Source organism: Pleurodeles waltl, chromosome 11 (assembly GCF_031143425.1).
Source record: "Pleurodeles waltl isolate 20211129_DDA chromosome 11, aPleWal1.hap1.20221129, whole genome shotgun sequence".
Lineage (NCBI taxonomy): Eukaryota > Metazoa > Chordata > Amphibia > Caudata > Salamandridae > Pleurodeles > Pleurodeles waltl.
The window spans coordinates 349,322,482-349,338,176 of NC_090450.1; the positions used below are offsets into that span (position 1 = coordinate 349,322,482).

At 44.1% G+C, this 15,695-nt stretch overlaps 1 protein-coding gene across 10 annotated transcripts in view; it reads left to right on the plus strand.

The window, feature by feature from the left end:
* PASK (PAS domain containing serine/threonine kinase) overlaps window positions 1-15,695 on the plus strand; it is a 1,088,660-nt gene that overhangs the window by 344,940 nt on the left and 728,025 nt on the right. The window lies entirely within an intron of this gene.

The window sequence follows — 15,695 nt, forward strand, 5'->3', positions numbered from 1 at the left end:
CACGGGACCGAGTGACTCCTCCTTCTGTGCTCATTGCGCATGGGCGTCGACTCCATCTACGATTGTTTTCTTTCCGCCATCGGGTTCGGACGTGTTCCTGTCGCTCCGAGTTTCAGAACGGAAAGATAGCTGAAAACGGAAGATTTTCGACGGTATCGTTGCGATCCGGTTCGAGATAAACACACACGACGACGCATTGAACATCGAAGCGCTTCGGTGCCCTTCGGGGTAGATTTCGGCACACCGTCGGGGCCTAGTCGGCCCGACCGCGTGGAGAACAACGCCGATGGAACGGACCCCGTTTCGATTCTGCCCTGAATGCCACAACAAATATCCTTATACGGACCAACACTCGGTCTGTAACCTGTGCCTGTCACCCGAGCACAGCGAAGAATCCTGTGAGGCCTGTCGGGCGTTCCAGTCCCGAAAAACTCTGCGTGACCGTCGAGCGAGAAGACTGCAGATGGCGTCCACGCCAAAGGAGCATCGACAGTTCGAGACAGAAGAGGAACAGGAGGAATCCTTTTCCATCCAGGATTCAGACTCCGACGAACTCGACAATACAAAAACTGTGAGTAAGACGTCGAGATCAGAACTTAAAAAAGGCAAAAAGGCCCAGGGGACGCCACTGCCAACCGGCCATGGCTCAACCCAAATTACCGGTGACCAACAATCGGCACCGAAAAAGGCCCATTCAGTGTCGAGATCGTCCGACTCCGGTCGAGACACCGGCACGCAGCCTCCTCGGGACCGAGAGAGTGCTAAAGAGAAGCATCGACACCGAGAGTTCGGTGTCGACACGGATCGACGCCGAGACAGTGGCGCCGAAGACCATAGGGGCCAAGATTTTTCGGCACAAAAGAAGAGGAAGGTTACCTCGGAGCCGAAAAGACAAACAACAGGGTTTTCGGAGCCGAAAAAAGCACCAACAGCCCAAGTTTCAGGCTCCTATACTGAAGAGCATTCTATGTCTTCACAAATGAAAAAACACAGATTCGAACAGGAACTGCAATCCACTGAAGTGGATCACACGCAAAAGCGTATCTTTATTCAGCAGGGGACAGGGAAGATCAGTACCCTTCCACCTGTCAAAAGAAAGAGAACACTTCAGTTTATAGCACTAGAGGCTCCTCAGCAACAAACAGCAAAGAAGGTAACACCTCCTCCCTCGCCTCCACCTGTAACTCCGGCTTCGCCAACTTACACCCCGTCACATTCGCAAGCTCACACCGCCATGAGCCACGATGACCAAGATCAAGACGCGTGGGACTTATACGATGCACCAGTGTCTGATAACAGCCCAGACACATACCCAACTAGGCCATCACCACCTGAGGACAGCACAGCCTATTCACAAGTGGTGGCTAGAGCAGCACAGTTCCATAATGTGGAACTACACTCTGAACAAGTAGAGGATGACTTTTTATTTAACACCCTCACCTCCACCCACAGCTCCTACCAAAGCCTGCCTATGCTCCCAGGCATGCTACGCCATGCAAAGGAGATCTTCAAGGAACCAGTTAAAAGTAGGGCAGTAACGCCTAGAGTGGACAAAAAGTATAAGGCGCCTCCTACGGACCCTGTATTCATCACCTCTCAGCTGCCAACAGACTCTGTGGTGGTAGGGGCTGCCAGAAAACGGGCAAATTCACACACTTCTGGGGATGCACCTCCCCCAGATAAAGAAAGCAGAAAGTTCGATGCAGCCGGGAAGAGGGTCGCTGTCCAAGCAGCAAACCAGTGGCGCATCGCAAACTCACAAGCGCTGCTAGCGCGATACGACAGAGCCCACTGGGATGAGATGCAGCATCTCATTGAACATCTCCCAAAAGATCTACAAAAAAGAGCAAAACAGGTTGTTGAGGAGGGTCAAAACATTTCCAACAATCAAATACGCTCCTCTATGGATGCAGCAGACACAGCCGCAAGGACCATTAATACGTCGGTTACCATCCGTAGGCACGCATGGCTCAGAACGTCTGGATTCAAGCCAGAAATTCAGCAGGCAGTACTTAACATGCCAGTAAACGAAAAACTTCTGTTCGGTCCGGAGGTCGACACAGCCATAGAAAAGCTCAAAAAGGACACTGACACTGCCAAGGCCATGGGCGCACTCTACTCCCCGCAGAGCAGAGGATCTTATACCACCTTCCGCAAAACACCTTTTAGAGGAGGGTTTCGGGGTCAGGCCACACAAGCTAGTACCTCACAGTCCGCACCGTCCACCTACCAGGGACAGTACAGGGGAGGCTTTCGGGGCCAGTATAGAGGAGGGCAATTCCCTAGGAATAGAGGAAGATTTCAAAGCCCCAAAACCACTACCAACAAGCAGTGACTCACACGTCACTCACCCCCCCCACACAACACCAGTGGGGGGAAGGATAAATCAATATTACGAAGCATGGGAGGAAATAACTACAGACACATGGGTCCTAGCAATTATCCAACATGGTTATTGCATAGAATTCCTGCAATTCCCTCCAGACATACCACCAAAATCACAAAATTTATCAAAACACCATTCACAGCTTCTAGAGATAGAAGTTCAAGCACTACTGCAAAAAAATGCAATAGAATTACTACCAAGCACACAAATAAACACAGGAGTTTATTCACTGTACTTTTTGATACCAAAAAAGGACAAAACACTGAGACCAATTCTAGACCTCAGAGTAGTAAACACATTCATCAAATCAGACCACTTTCACATGGTCACACTACAAGAAGTGTTACCATTGCTCAAAAAACACAACTACATGACAACCCTAGACCTCAAAGACGCATATTTCCATATACCAATACATCAATCACACAGAAAATATCTAAGGTTTGTATTCAAAGGAATACATTACCAATTCAAAGTATTGCCTTTTGGTTTAACAACCGCTCCAAGAGTATTCACAAAATGCCTAGCAGTAGTCGCTGCACACATCAGAAGGCAGCAAATACATGTATTCCCGTATCTAGACGACTGGCTAATCAAAACCACTTCGCTCACACAATGCTCAAACCACACAAATCAAGTCATACAAACCCTCTACAAACTAGGGTTCACCGTCAACTTTGCAAAATCCAACATTCAGCCAAGCAAAGTACAGCAATATCTAGGAGCCATAATAGACACGACAAAAGGAGTAGCAACGCCAACTCCACAAAGAATTCACAATTTCAACAGAGTCATTCAACACATGTCTCCAAATCAGACAATACAAGCAAGAACAATACTACAGCTCCTAGGCATGATGTCCTCATGCATAGCCATTGTCCCAAACGCAAGACTGCACATGAGGCCCTTACAACAGTGCCTAGCCTCACAGTGGTCTCAAGCACAGGGTCACCTTCTAGATCTGGTGTTAATAGACCGCCAAACTTACCTCTCGCTTCTATGGTGGAACAGTATAAATTTAAACAAAGGGCGGCCTTTCCAAGACCCAGTGCCACAGTACGTAATAACAACAGATGCTTCCATGACAGGGTGGGGAGCACATCTCAATCAATACAACATAAGAGGACAATGGAACATACATCAAACAAAACTGCATATAAATCATCTAGAATTATTAGCAGTTTTTCAAGCACTAAAAGCTTTCCAACCAATCATAATCCACAAATACATCCTTGTCAAAACAGACAACATGACAACGATGTATTATCTAAACAAACAAGGAGGAACACGTTCAACGCAGTTAAGCTTATTAGCTCAAAACATATGGAAGTGGGCAATCCACCATCAAATTCATCTAATAGCACAGTTTATTCCAGGGATCCAGAATCAACTGGCAGACAATCTCTCTCGAGATCACCAGCAAGTCCACGAATGGGAAATCCACCCACAAATTCTAAACACCTACTTCACACTCTGGGGAACACCTCAAATAGACTTATTTGCAACAAAAGAGAACGCAAAATGCCAAAACTTCGCGTCCAGATACCCACACAAGCAATCCCAAGGCAATGCCCTATGGATGAACTGGTCAGGAATATTTGCTTACGCTTTTCCTCCTCTCCCTCTCCTTCCTTATCTAGTAAACAAATTGAGTCAAAACAAACTCAAACTCATTTTAATAGCACCAACGTGGGCAAGACAACCCTGGTACACAACACTGCTAGATCTCTCTGTAGTACCCCACATCAAACTGCCCAACAAACCAGATCTGTTAACGCAACACAACCAACAGATCAGACACCCAGATCCAGCATCGCTGAATCTAGCAATCTGGCTCCTGAAATCCTAGAATTCGGACACTTACAACTTAGCCAAGAGTGTATGGAAGTCATAAAGCAGGCCAGAAGGCCATCCACTAGACACTGCTACGCAAGTAAGTGGAAAAGATTTGTTTGTTACTGCCATCATAATCAGATACAACCACTACACGCAACTCCAAAACATATAGTAAATTACTTGCTCCATTTACAAAAAGCAAAGCTAGCCTTCTCTTCTATTAAAATACACCTTGCAGCAATATCTGCATACCTGCAGACTACCTATTCAACTTCCTTGTATAGGATACCAGTCATCAAAGCATTCATAGAAGGTCTTAAAAGAATTATACCACCAAGAACACCACCTGTTCCTTCATGGAACCTAAACGTGGTCCTAACAAGACTCATGGGCCCACCTTTCGAACCCATGCACTCTTGCGGAATACAATTCCTAACCTGGAAAGTTGCCTTTCTCATCGCCATTACATCTCTAAGAAGAGTAAGTGAAATTCAAGCGTTCACAACACAAGAACCTTTTATACAAATACATAAAAATAAGGTCGTCCTACGACCTAATCCTAAATTTTTACCAAAAGTTATTTCACCGTTCCATCTAAATCAAACGGTAGAACTACCAGTTTTTTTCCCACAGCCAGATTCTGTGGCTGAAAGAGCACTACATACATTAGATGTCAAAAGAGCATTAATGTACTACATTGACAGAACAAAGAACATCAGAAAGACTAAACAGCTATTTATTGCATTCCAAAAACCTCATGCAGGTAACCCAATATCAAAACAAGGTATAGCCAGATGGATAGTTAAATGCATCCAAATCTGCTACCTTAAAGCAAAAAGACAACTGCCCATTACTCCCAGGGCACATTCAACAAGGAAAAAAGGTGCTTCAATGGCCTTTTTAGGAAACATCCCAATGCATGAAATATGTAAGGCAGCCACATGGTCTACGCCTCACACATTCACCAAACACTACTGTATAGATGTGCTATCCGCACAACAAGCTACAGTAGGTCAAGCTGTATTAAGAACTCTATTTCAGACAACTTCTACTCCTACAGGCTAAACCACCGCTTATGGGGAAATAACTGCTTACTAGTCTATGCAGAACATGTGTATCTACAGCGACAGATGCCATCGAACTGAAAATGTCACTTACCCAGTGTACATCTGTTCTTGGCATCAGTCGCTGAGATTCACATGTGCCCACCCACCTCCTCGGAAGCCTGTAGCAGTTCAGAAGTTACCTTCAATTTTGTACATTTGTATATATATTATTTAAACCTTTAATAGGTACATACTTACACATTTCATTGCGCGGGCACTATTACTATAGTACAACTCCTACCTCACCCTCTGCGGGGAAAACAATCGAAGATGGAGTCGACGCCCATGCGCAATGAGCACAGAAGGAGGAGTCACTCGGTCCCGTGACTCGAAAACACTTCTTCGAAGAAAAACAACTTGTAACACTCCGACCCAACACCAGATGGCGAGCTATTGCAGAACATGTGAATCTCAGCGACTGATGCCACGAACAGATGTACACTGGGTAAGTGACATTTTCATTTTTGAAGATTTGTGGTGGAAAAGGGTAAGAAAGACAGCCGACTGGCCTGCTTGCTTTGGCATGATCCATAAAGTCACTTTGTGATAGTTGCTTGAAGGAATTCAAAGGCTGCGTTAGCCTACTCTTGAAGACGATTGTTGAAAATGGGTTGGTGCTGGTGGTTTTCTTTTGTTTAGGAGCTCAGCGTGTCTGCTTTGGTTGTGTAATGATTTGTCAGTGAATTCTTGACTAATGGGATGAGATCCTTCTGTGTATTTAGGTTTCCAATTTTGGTTAGAGTTTTATAAAATGCTTAATTTTTACACTTAGTATTTGGAATGCTGTCTGAACAGTACATTTTTTAGCTTTTTGATTGTTGACTTGTAGATTGTGGTACGTTACTGTAGGTGACTCTTGTCTTGATTACTGTTTGTTTTAAGATAGGTATGTTGCACCTTTCTAGTTTGCTGTTGCATTTTAAGTTCTGTATTTCCCCAAGGCGCTTGTTTTCTTTTGCCCTGTTTTGTTGTTCTTAGTGGGCATAGGATATCAAAATCTTCCTGGAGCCATCCATGCAGTTTTTGAATGGAGTTTGAGTGTAGATCTGTGTCGAATGTTAGTTGTGTTTTTAAGTAGTCAAAAATTAGTTTGTTCCACGGTTGATAGGTGGGTGCATGTAAGGTGCTCTTAGGTGTGTTGATTTGTGGTGTTTTATGTTTGAAAGTTACCAAAAGGTGGTCTGACCATGTGGCTGGAGTAATCCTTTGAAAGGTACCTAGTTCTGGATTTGCAATAATGACATCTAGGATGTGCCAAGCGATGTGTGTGGGTTTGTAAACGATCTGATATATGTTCAGTGTGACGGGGCCAGTGAGGATGATTTTTGGGTGTGGCATATTGGGTTTGTCAAAACCAATCTTTGTCACCAATAATGCATAGGCTGGAGTTTATTATTATGGGATCTGCCTACAAATGTGTCTGGGAATGTTGCATTGTTAGTTGGTGGTCTGTAAAGGAGTAAGTTGGTGTAGGGTTGCATCTGGTGAAAAGGGACCCACAACACGTCATCTTTGGCGAGATGTATAGTTTGCTTGAATATAACAGCTAATCCACCTCCTCTTTTGTATATACAATTTTGTGTGATAGTTTGATATATATATTCTGGAAGAATGGCTTGATGCAACACTGGAGCCATGTCATCTATCAACCATGATTCAGTTATGAAGAGTAAGTCAGGTTGTGTGTCAGTGAGTAGGTCATAGATGTGATGCTTGTTTTTAATGAGTGATCACCCATTTATTAGTAGGTGGTTTAGAGATTGTGTTTTGGTGGTGTTGTGACTTTGTTTTCTAAAAGTGTGAGCAATATATATATTTTTTTAACTTTTAGCAGGAGTCAGTGCTGGTATTACCTGTATGAGGATAACAATATTGTTGTTTTTATAGATCATATTCCTTGTTCTGCAGGCATAGAAGTCATTTTGTTGGATCTGCATGTGTAGGTGATGGAGATAGTGGTTGAGAATGAGGTGGTGAGCTGTATTGTTTTTGTAGAATAGCCTTTGTAGTGTGATAGACATGGAGATACCAAGTTTTGAATAGTGGCATGTTGTTTATTTTGTTTGTGTCTGTTTAGGGTGGAAGGCGTATGGGTTAGAGGTGGTGGTGGAATATGCGAATCATGTTTTAAGGATTTAAATTGTGCAAAGGATGAGAGGTGTGTAAATGAGAGTTGTGTTGGTTTATTTGTGATTGGTGTTGGTGAAGATGGAAAATTTGGGAGTAAAGATGGTTTAGGATGTGTATTATTCGTGTAGTCATGACGGTGGAAGTGGGTGTATGTTTCTTATTCCTGACGGTATGTATTATGAAATTGTGTGTGTGATTCTGATGGTCTGGTGTGTGTTATGTTTTGATTTTGTGATGTGGTGAGAGGCAATATTGATTTAGTTGTTTTCTGATAAGGATTTGTACGTAAGGTACTGTTGGCGAGTGGAATTTGAATGGTAGAGGGGTTGGAGATGTGTTCTGGAAAAGAATATGTGGTGTGTGAGAAGGAATGGACAAAATTTATGAGTGTTTGTTTTAGATTTTATAGCTCGAAGAGGTAATGTGTGGTCGAGTGGAGTGTAAGGATTGTTTTGTTGTGTTTTCTTGGAAAAAAAAGAGGAGGAGGTAGTTGGTGGGTGCTATGATGGAGGGCTAAGTATAGGTTTGGTTGTGACAGAAAGGTATATATTAGAAGCACGCATAGGGTAGAGTTGGTGTTCTGTACGAACAGGGATTGTATCTTTGAATGGATTAATGTTATGTATAATGTGGCTTTGTGCTGGTGATGTTTGGATTTGTTAGAGGTATAGGACAGAGTGATCTTTTGTATGAGGTTGAAGGTGCCCTTGTGTGGTAGTTGTGGTAGGAGGGTGTATAGGTGTGGTTTGTGGGGTTTTGTAGTTGTTTTTGAGACATTGCAATGTGGATAGGATTTGTTTGTAGTAAATGAGTAGGTTGCGTTTGCTGGGAGCGTGTTACGTTTAAGGGTCTTGATGAGTTAAGGTGGTGGCTGGTAAATGACAAAAAGGGCAGCATTTCTAGCCCTAGGCCTGACCTGGCTTGAACAGGCCCAAGCAGGCAATTGCCCATGTCCTCTCAGCCCTTAGCTGAGAAGCCCTGAGGTTATTTTGCTCTAGGTCAGGTGACCTTTGTCCATCGGAACCCTAACCAATCAAAACCCTAGCCATAAGCCCTAGGACTAATGGGAGACCTAGTCCTTTCGTCCAATCACAACCCTAGCATTAGCAACCAATCAAAACCTAAGCTCTAAGTCCAATGTCCAATGGAAAACCTAGCTGTAGGAACCAATCAGAACCCCTGCCCTATCAGCCAATCAGAACTCTAACCCTAAGCCCTAAGTCCAATAGAAACCGTAGACCTAGGAACAAAATGGAGCACAGATGCAACAACCAGTAAGTAACTCGTATAAGGGCCATGTGACCTTAAACACAAACTGGTGGGCAACGAGTTGCTCCTTAAGGCAGAATCTCCTTGGGTACAGACAGGCTAAATCCACACTTTGTAATTCCTGTTCAACCTTGCATGTAAGGCCCAAATCTAAAGCCACTAAAAACACTGCTTTTTGCACACTTAAACACATCACTCTATCTAGGAAAAAACAAGTGTTGCATACATTTTCTAAACACAGTTTAAACCATCAAGCAGATTAAGCAGTCTCTTAAACACACTCTGAGTAGTGTCTGTGGTCTATTTTGCCATTTTACCTTTTACTGAGATAACTATAATGTTTGGCATAGCCATGCACTGCTTGTGACCTCACATATTACATCACTCGTGACATGTACTATGACATCATTGACATCTCAAATTACATCATCCAATGACTGTTGACAGTTTGTTATATGCTTCTGAAACTGAACAGTACTTAGCAAGCTACATCTAGTTTTTTTTATAGCTGTTCTACTGCTCTTCGGTGTCTGAAGGCAGTGGGCCCTCTGTGAAGCTTTGTGCAAATTGTGAAGGGTGTGCATAATAGGGGCTTGACCACCTAATTGGGCTTGTGTGTCTAGAGGGAGTTGGCTATAGTATAATTATTTTAAGTAACCATATATGTTTATGCAATTTAAGCTTTAAGTGATCCTGCACCATTTAGTACATATTTACATATTTTAAAGGCTGTACTCACTTGTAGACTGAATTGAACAGCGGTAGGGTGGATGATGTCATCAGTGAGGTCAACAATGATGTCATTTAGGATGTCATCAGTGATGTCATTGTACATGAATTATGTAATATGAGGGTGACAAACAGTGCATAGCGAGGGTGCAAATTATAGTTAGCTCAGTAAACTGTGAGTAGTGAATGTCAGTGTTTTTTATTTTTAGTTTAAAATGTTTTTCAACTGACATTTTCACCTAACTAAAATGTCACTTTAATCTTTGTTTTTTTCTGTAAATTTATTTTTGTGTTGTCACAGAGAAGAACACCTAATTAGTTGAAATTATTGTCGGGCTTTATTTATCGGATTTTCCACCCTTTCCATCTCATTTGGGGTTAGCCTTTTGACGTATGAGCATAGTATGGTGGGGCCTTCAGGTACAGGTGCTCCGTTTGCAGTTTTTAGGGATGTTTGAGGATGACTTCAGACTCCCATTCACAGGAGAAAGTTTGAGAGATGGAAACATAGATTCCTAAAGCCATCAAGGAGTGCATTGTCTGGAAATGTTTTAAAATTGCAGCTGGGGAGAAAAAATGTCTCTGCAAAGTCAGTCAAATCCAAACTCTGCCAGAAAGAATTCTCTTGTGGCACTAAGAAACAATACAGTTAAGGAACTACTAACATATGGCGTGACATGTGATTCATGCTAGCAACACACTTTGGAAAGGTAGAGCGCCAGTGACATTCCGAAGCGGTGCCCACATCTGCAACTGAAACCTTTGTAACAGCTGGTGATTTTGTGCCCTCCTAAGTTTTCCAGCGTCAATCAGACAATTGAGGAAATGGTCCTTTACTGCAGAATGTACAGTAGAGTAGTTTTTTTTTGGGAGAGCGTAGCCAGTCTGTAAGGGACAACTTGCTATTGGAACACAAGCGTCCCAATAAAAAGCATTTTTTCCCTTTATGTTCCGAAACAGTGTGAAGACTTGATATTTTTTAGTTAAAACCTCCAAAGAATAAAAACTGTAAAAAAAACTGCATGAAGGTCCTTTCCGGAACCACTTACTCTGGTTTAAACACTGAAGAAAATCAAGTTGCTTATTATGAGTTTGTCAATATATTTGCATATCATAATCGTCTGCCACAGGGTACTGTTTTGAATAGTATAAGTTACATCTATTGTTATGTTTTTAAATAAAACTTAAGCACTTATAACAACAGGTTCATATCACTTTGTATGAGATATGTTTTATTTTTTCAATTCAAACCGGATACATTTTGTTACTTCTATTTATAAATGAAACACTTTTTCTGTATAATAATTCAATGGAGTGTAATGCAGTAGATATGATGATATTTCATCAAAGGGTTCTCTGTTGGGCTTATACAGCGCCTGCGTGTCGGTGGGTGTCACTTCTCTCTAAAGACTTTTGTACAGGACGAAGGCTGGTAAGTAGTACAGTCTTGTTCATCTAATGGGGTTTGGGTGTGTAGAGGGAGTAAGGTCTCTGAGAGACTATACATAGGGTGAAGGCTGTACGTAGCTGCCCACCTTATGGTGCATGGCTGTCTGGACAACGTCTGCTCTCTTTGAAGAACTCTGTACATGTTTAAGGCTGTACTTGGTAGGGGCTTTGCCACCTAAGGTGGCGTTGATGTCTAGAGGGAGTGGTCTCTCTGTGATCATTTCTGTACAAGGCTTAGGTTGTGGGTTTTAGGTGCCTAGCTATTTGCATCTCATTGATTTCACCCAAGAGATTGCTTATCCGCAAAGTGTATGGTACCTTATGGAGAGTTGGTGTGTGGAGGAGCAGGATTTTATGAAGGAAGATAGGGAGATCAGTCACAGTGCCACAAAAGTATCACTAATGTAGCAGTTTTGGAGCATTCGTCAGGTAATTAAAAAATTGTTCTCCCATTTTGTAATTTGCAGTATCCGCAAGAAAGAATTTTCTTGCAGGAGTGATAAAAATTTAGTTAAAGGAAAATTGACATGTGGCGACACGTGCTTTATGCAGCCTGTGAACCTAACTCGAGCAGGATAACAGCACAGTCCTGAGGCTTCCACATCACATGTAGGGACATTGCTTGTGCTGGGCTGCACAGTACTAGCAGAATCCCTTCAGTCACATGGATGCTTAGAGAAGCATATGCTTGGATAATTGCCTACTGTTGGAGGTGCTCCAAGTTGGTATTTAGTGGGGAGCAAAACAAAAACATTCATGACTGCCTCCTGAAGCTCAGAAGTTTGCCCGAAAGCAGTAGTTTTTTTTTCCTGACCCCCAGTTTCGGTGCACTATTTCTGTTTTTATGTTAAACCCCAGCTGCAAAAAAAAAAAAAAAAAAAAAATGTAAACATTGTTACCATTTTAAAAAATATATATATTTTTAGAGCCACCTTTACTGGTTTAACAAAAGAAAAATGTAACTTTGTCACATATGTTCTTATTTCACAATAGCCTGCTACATGAGTGTGTTTTTTTTTTTTTATTTAGTTATTTTTATAAACCATTTTTATTGAATCTTCACTACCATACAGTTGGCAGAGATGAATATTAAACATTTAACACACACACGTCTCATTAGAAATACTGACTGTGTGAATATAAGAGTCACTGATGGTCAAACAAAATGTTCTAGTAATAGTACCACTCGGCTTCCAAAGCCCCCCACACTTTCAATATCCCATTTGACTCAGCCGTTTGCCCCAAATTTGAAAGTGTTTACGAGGGCACCCCCTGGCCTTATAAATCACACATTCCAGTCATGCACATCAGTCCGCCCCTCTTCACCATTCTGACAGTGAGGCAGGGGAGGGAGACATCCAGGGTGTGGCAGTGTTCCGCATAGACCCCCAGGAGAGCCACACCTATTAACGCTCTTTCAGCTCTCGTGCCCCCAGAGCTCTGTACTTCCCACAGCAGGATCAGTGTTAATTCTTGTGTCAGACCAGACCAATAAAGCAATCTCACAAAGCAGGTCCACACCATATGATAGAAGTCTGCTGGCTCATTGCCACATCTAGGGCTGGAGGGGTCGGGCCTAGGCCCACCTTGTGCAACCGAAGGGATGAGAGGTAGGCAGTATATAGGTAGTATGTCTGGACTAGCCGTAATCTGGAGGAGAAGTACGCTCCTGTGTGGCCATCAGGGTGTCCTGTCAGTTTTCTTTGTCCATAGGGCCTAGCCACTCCTCCCACCGGAGTTTGAGATGCTCTACTGTGTTGGGTGAGTTAATAATCAACATGCAATATATTTGTAAGAAACCCCCACATTCCAGGCCACCCATGAGAACTTTTGCCTCCAGGGGACTGGATTTTGGTACTGAGTTGGTCAGTGAGACCTGGGCGTGAAGGGCGTGTCTCAGCTGTAGAATTTGTAGAATTGGGAAGGTGTGAGGGCATATGTACTCTAAAGGTCTTGAAAGGAATGGATCTGTGTCCCTGACCATATGTCCCCCAGACGAGTGATGCCTAAAAAGTCCCAGGCTCTAAACCCCTGGAGGGTCGCCACCTCCCTCAACCAGGTGCTGTGCCAGAGAGGTGTCTGTTGCGTAACTCTGTTTCCCAGTGTGTATGCCGGAGTGCGGTTCTCTAGGCAAGAAGACCATTTTAGTTACTTGAGGTATTAATTCAGGCACCGTCGACCCATGGAGCATAGCTTGTAAGCGCGGGAATCCCGGCATGGACAGTTCTAATCTATAGGTGAGATTGGCCCATCTGCCATAAAACCACTTATTGATGGCTAAAAGGTGGGATGCTAAGTAAAATAGATAAATGCTGGGCGTTTCCAATCCTCCATCGTACGGACCGATTTGTCAGTGTCTAAATGCGATGCAGTGGCATGACCTATGCTATAGGAAAGTCCTTGCTGTATTGTCTAGTTCTTGGAATCACGCTCAGGTTCCAAGCTCTAAGTTTTGAAAAACATATAGAAACTTCGGGAGAAGCGTCATCCTATATATGTGCCCCATCACACTTAAGGGAAGGTACTGCCATCGGGCGAGGTTAGTCTTAAGCTTTCTGGAACAGCGGCTGGAGGTTTAGAGTCCAAGCGAGGTCTGGGTGCAGCGTGACCCACATACCCAGGTACTTGAAGCTGAGTCTGCGGATGGGGATGTTCATCTGCCAGTCGATACAGTCTCTCGACAGGCTGAGAGGAACTAGTACTGATTTGGCTGGGTTTACCATGTGGCCCAATGCAGCACTGATCCTGTGAAGCAGATAAAGACAACGGGGACCACTACTTGCAAGGTCCCCTAGATATAAAAGGACGTCATCCGCGTATAAGCTATACGCTCCTTGTGATCTTTCCCCTACGCCCATCCCTTAATTTGGATATCTGCCCGGATGAGTTGAACCAACAGCTCAATTGCCAGTATGAAAAGCAGTGGCGTTAGGAGACATCCCTGCCTAGTTCCCCGCTTTATCTGTAAGGCTGCTGCTAAGACCCCATTGATTTGAACTCGAGCTGTTGGGTTAGAGTACAACACTTTTCTCATACCATGGAATCTAGGGCCAAAGCCTACTCATGCCAGTACCATTTGGAGATATTTCCAGTCCACTGTATTGAAAGCTTTTTCAAAATCAATCAAAACAATGCCAGATTACCGGGCAGCCAGTGGGGAAAGGCCAGAGCCACGTGAAGCTGGCAAAGGCAGTGTTTCGTACTACGAGATGGATAAATCTGCCCTGGTCTGGATGTATCAATTTAGTGAGAACGGTTTTCAGTCTATTGCCTAGGATGGTCACAAAAAGTTTTACTTCTCTGTTAAGGAGTGATATTGGATGGTATTCTTCAAATGATGTCGATGGTGGTTGCGTTTTGGGAATCGCTACTACTATGGCTTGGTTCATCTTCGGAGAGAAGCTTCCGACCTGGCATACTTTGCCATACAATGATAGTAGGCAGGGTATGAGGATTTCACGGAATCGTGCATAATACTCTGTGGAAAGCCGTCTGACCCTGGAGTCTTCCTGGAGGCCAATCTAGACACTGCTTCTCCAATCTCTGCATCCACGAGAGATTCGTCAAGGATACAAAACTCCTCAGGGGTCAATCGAGGGAGGGGTTTCATCTCCAGGATGCGACTATGAGAAGGCAAAGTCTGTCTCATTGGAGGCATGTACAGCTGTTAATAGTAGTGGGCAAAGGCCTGAGCTATCTCCGGGAGAGTACGCCGCCGTCCACCATTCTCATCAACTATCTCGGGTATGATTCTCGTATTGTGATGATGAGGCTAACCAGCATAGTCTTTTCCCATTTTTATCCCCCCCCCCCTTCCGTAGATCCTGGCCAAAGTGGCTCTCCAAAGCTATTTGGCAGCCTCCATCGAGTACTGGTGTATCTCCTCACCGATCAAGTTCAGTTGACGGACACTGTATTCAGTGGTGGTGAGGAAAGTGGCCGAGGTCCTGGGCCTCGAGCTGACTTCTGTGGCTGTCAGCACCATCCTCCTGACAGAGATGCTTCAGCCTGGGGCTTATTCTTCAGAACCTCTCTTGCCCTTCAATGAGGCCCTCACTGATGTCCTGCTGAGGGCTTGGTTCAAACACAGCAAAGGGGTTCCTAATGACCCAGTATTCCTGACACAACACCTCACCCACCCAAGAGCTTGGTTATCCCAGCCTCTACATCCCCAGGCGCATTCCATTCCACAACCCCAGATAGGGAATCCAAAGGAATGGATCAGATTGTGACGAAAATGTTTTCGTCCTCCAGTTTGACATTCTGGTCTGTGAACACCGCATACCTTTTGGACCATTACTCCCACACTTTATGGCACGCGGTTGTGCAGGTGCTGCCACAGGTCCCGGATGAGGCCCAGGCCATTCTCTCTCATGATGTTGCTGATAGGAGCGATGCAGTTAAGTTCGCAATACGATCTGGACTGGATGCGACTAACTCACTGGGTAGATTGCTTGAATTGACGGGGGCCTTGAGGCACCACGCTTGGTTGAGGATATCCGTCTTTTCGGTGGATGACAAGCTGCACTTATGGATCGATGACACCCATCTCTTTGGAGATAAAGCAGACTTGGGCGCTCAAACACTTTAAGGAGTCTCGGGCTATGGCTCGGTCCTTGGGCCTTGCAGCTGACCCTCATCCCCCTCAGTCTGCTTTTCACCCCTTTTGTGGCTACAGAAGGGGTGCCCAACCCACACCCTTTTCCCTTCAGCCACCACTGCCCCACATGTTGCCCAGCCTCTGTGTGGCCGGGGAGGTGCGATCCAATGTCTTCATGGATCAGGGAGCC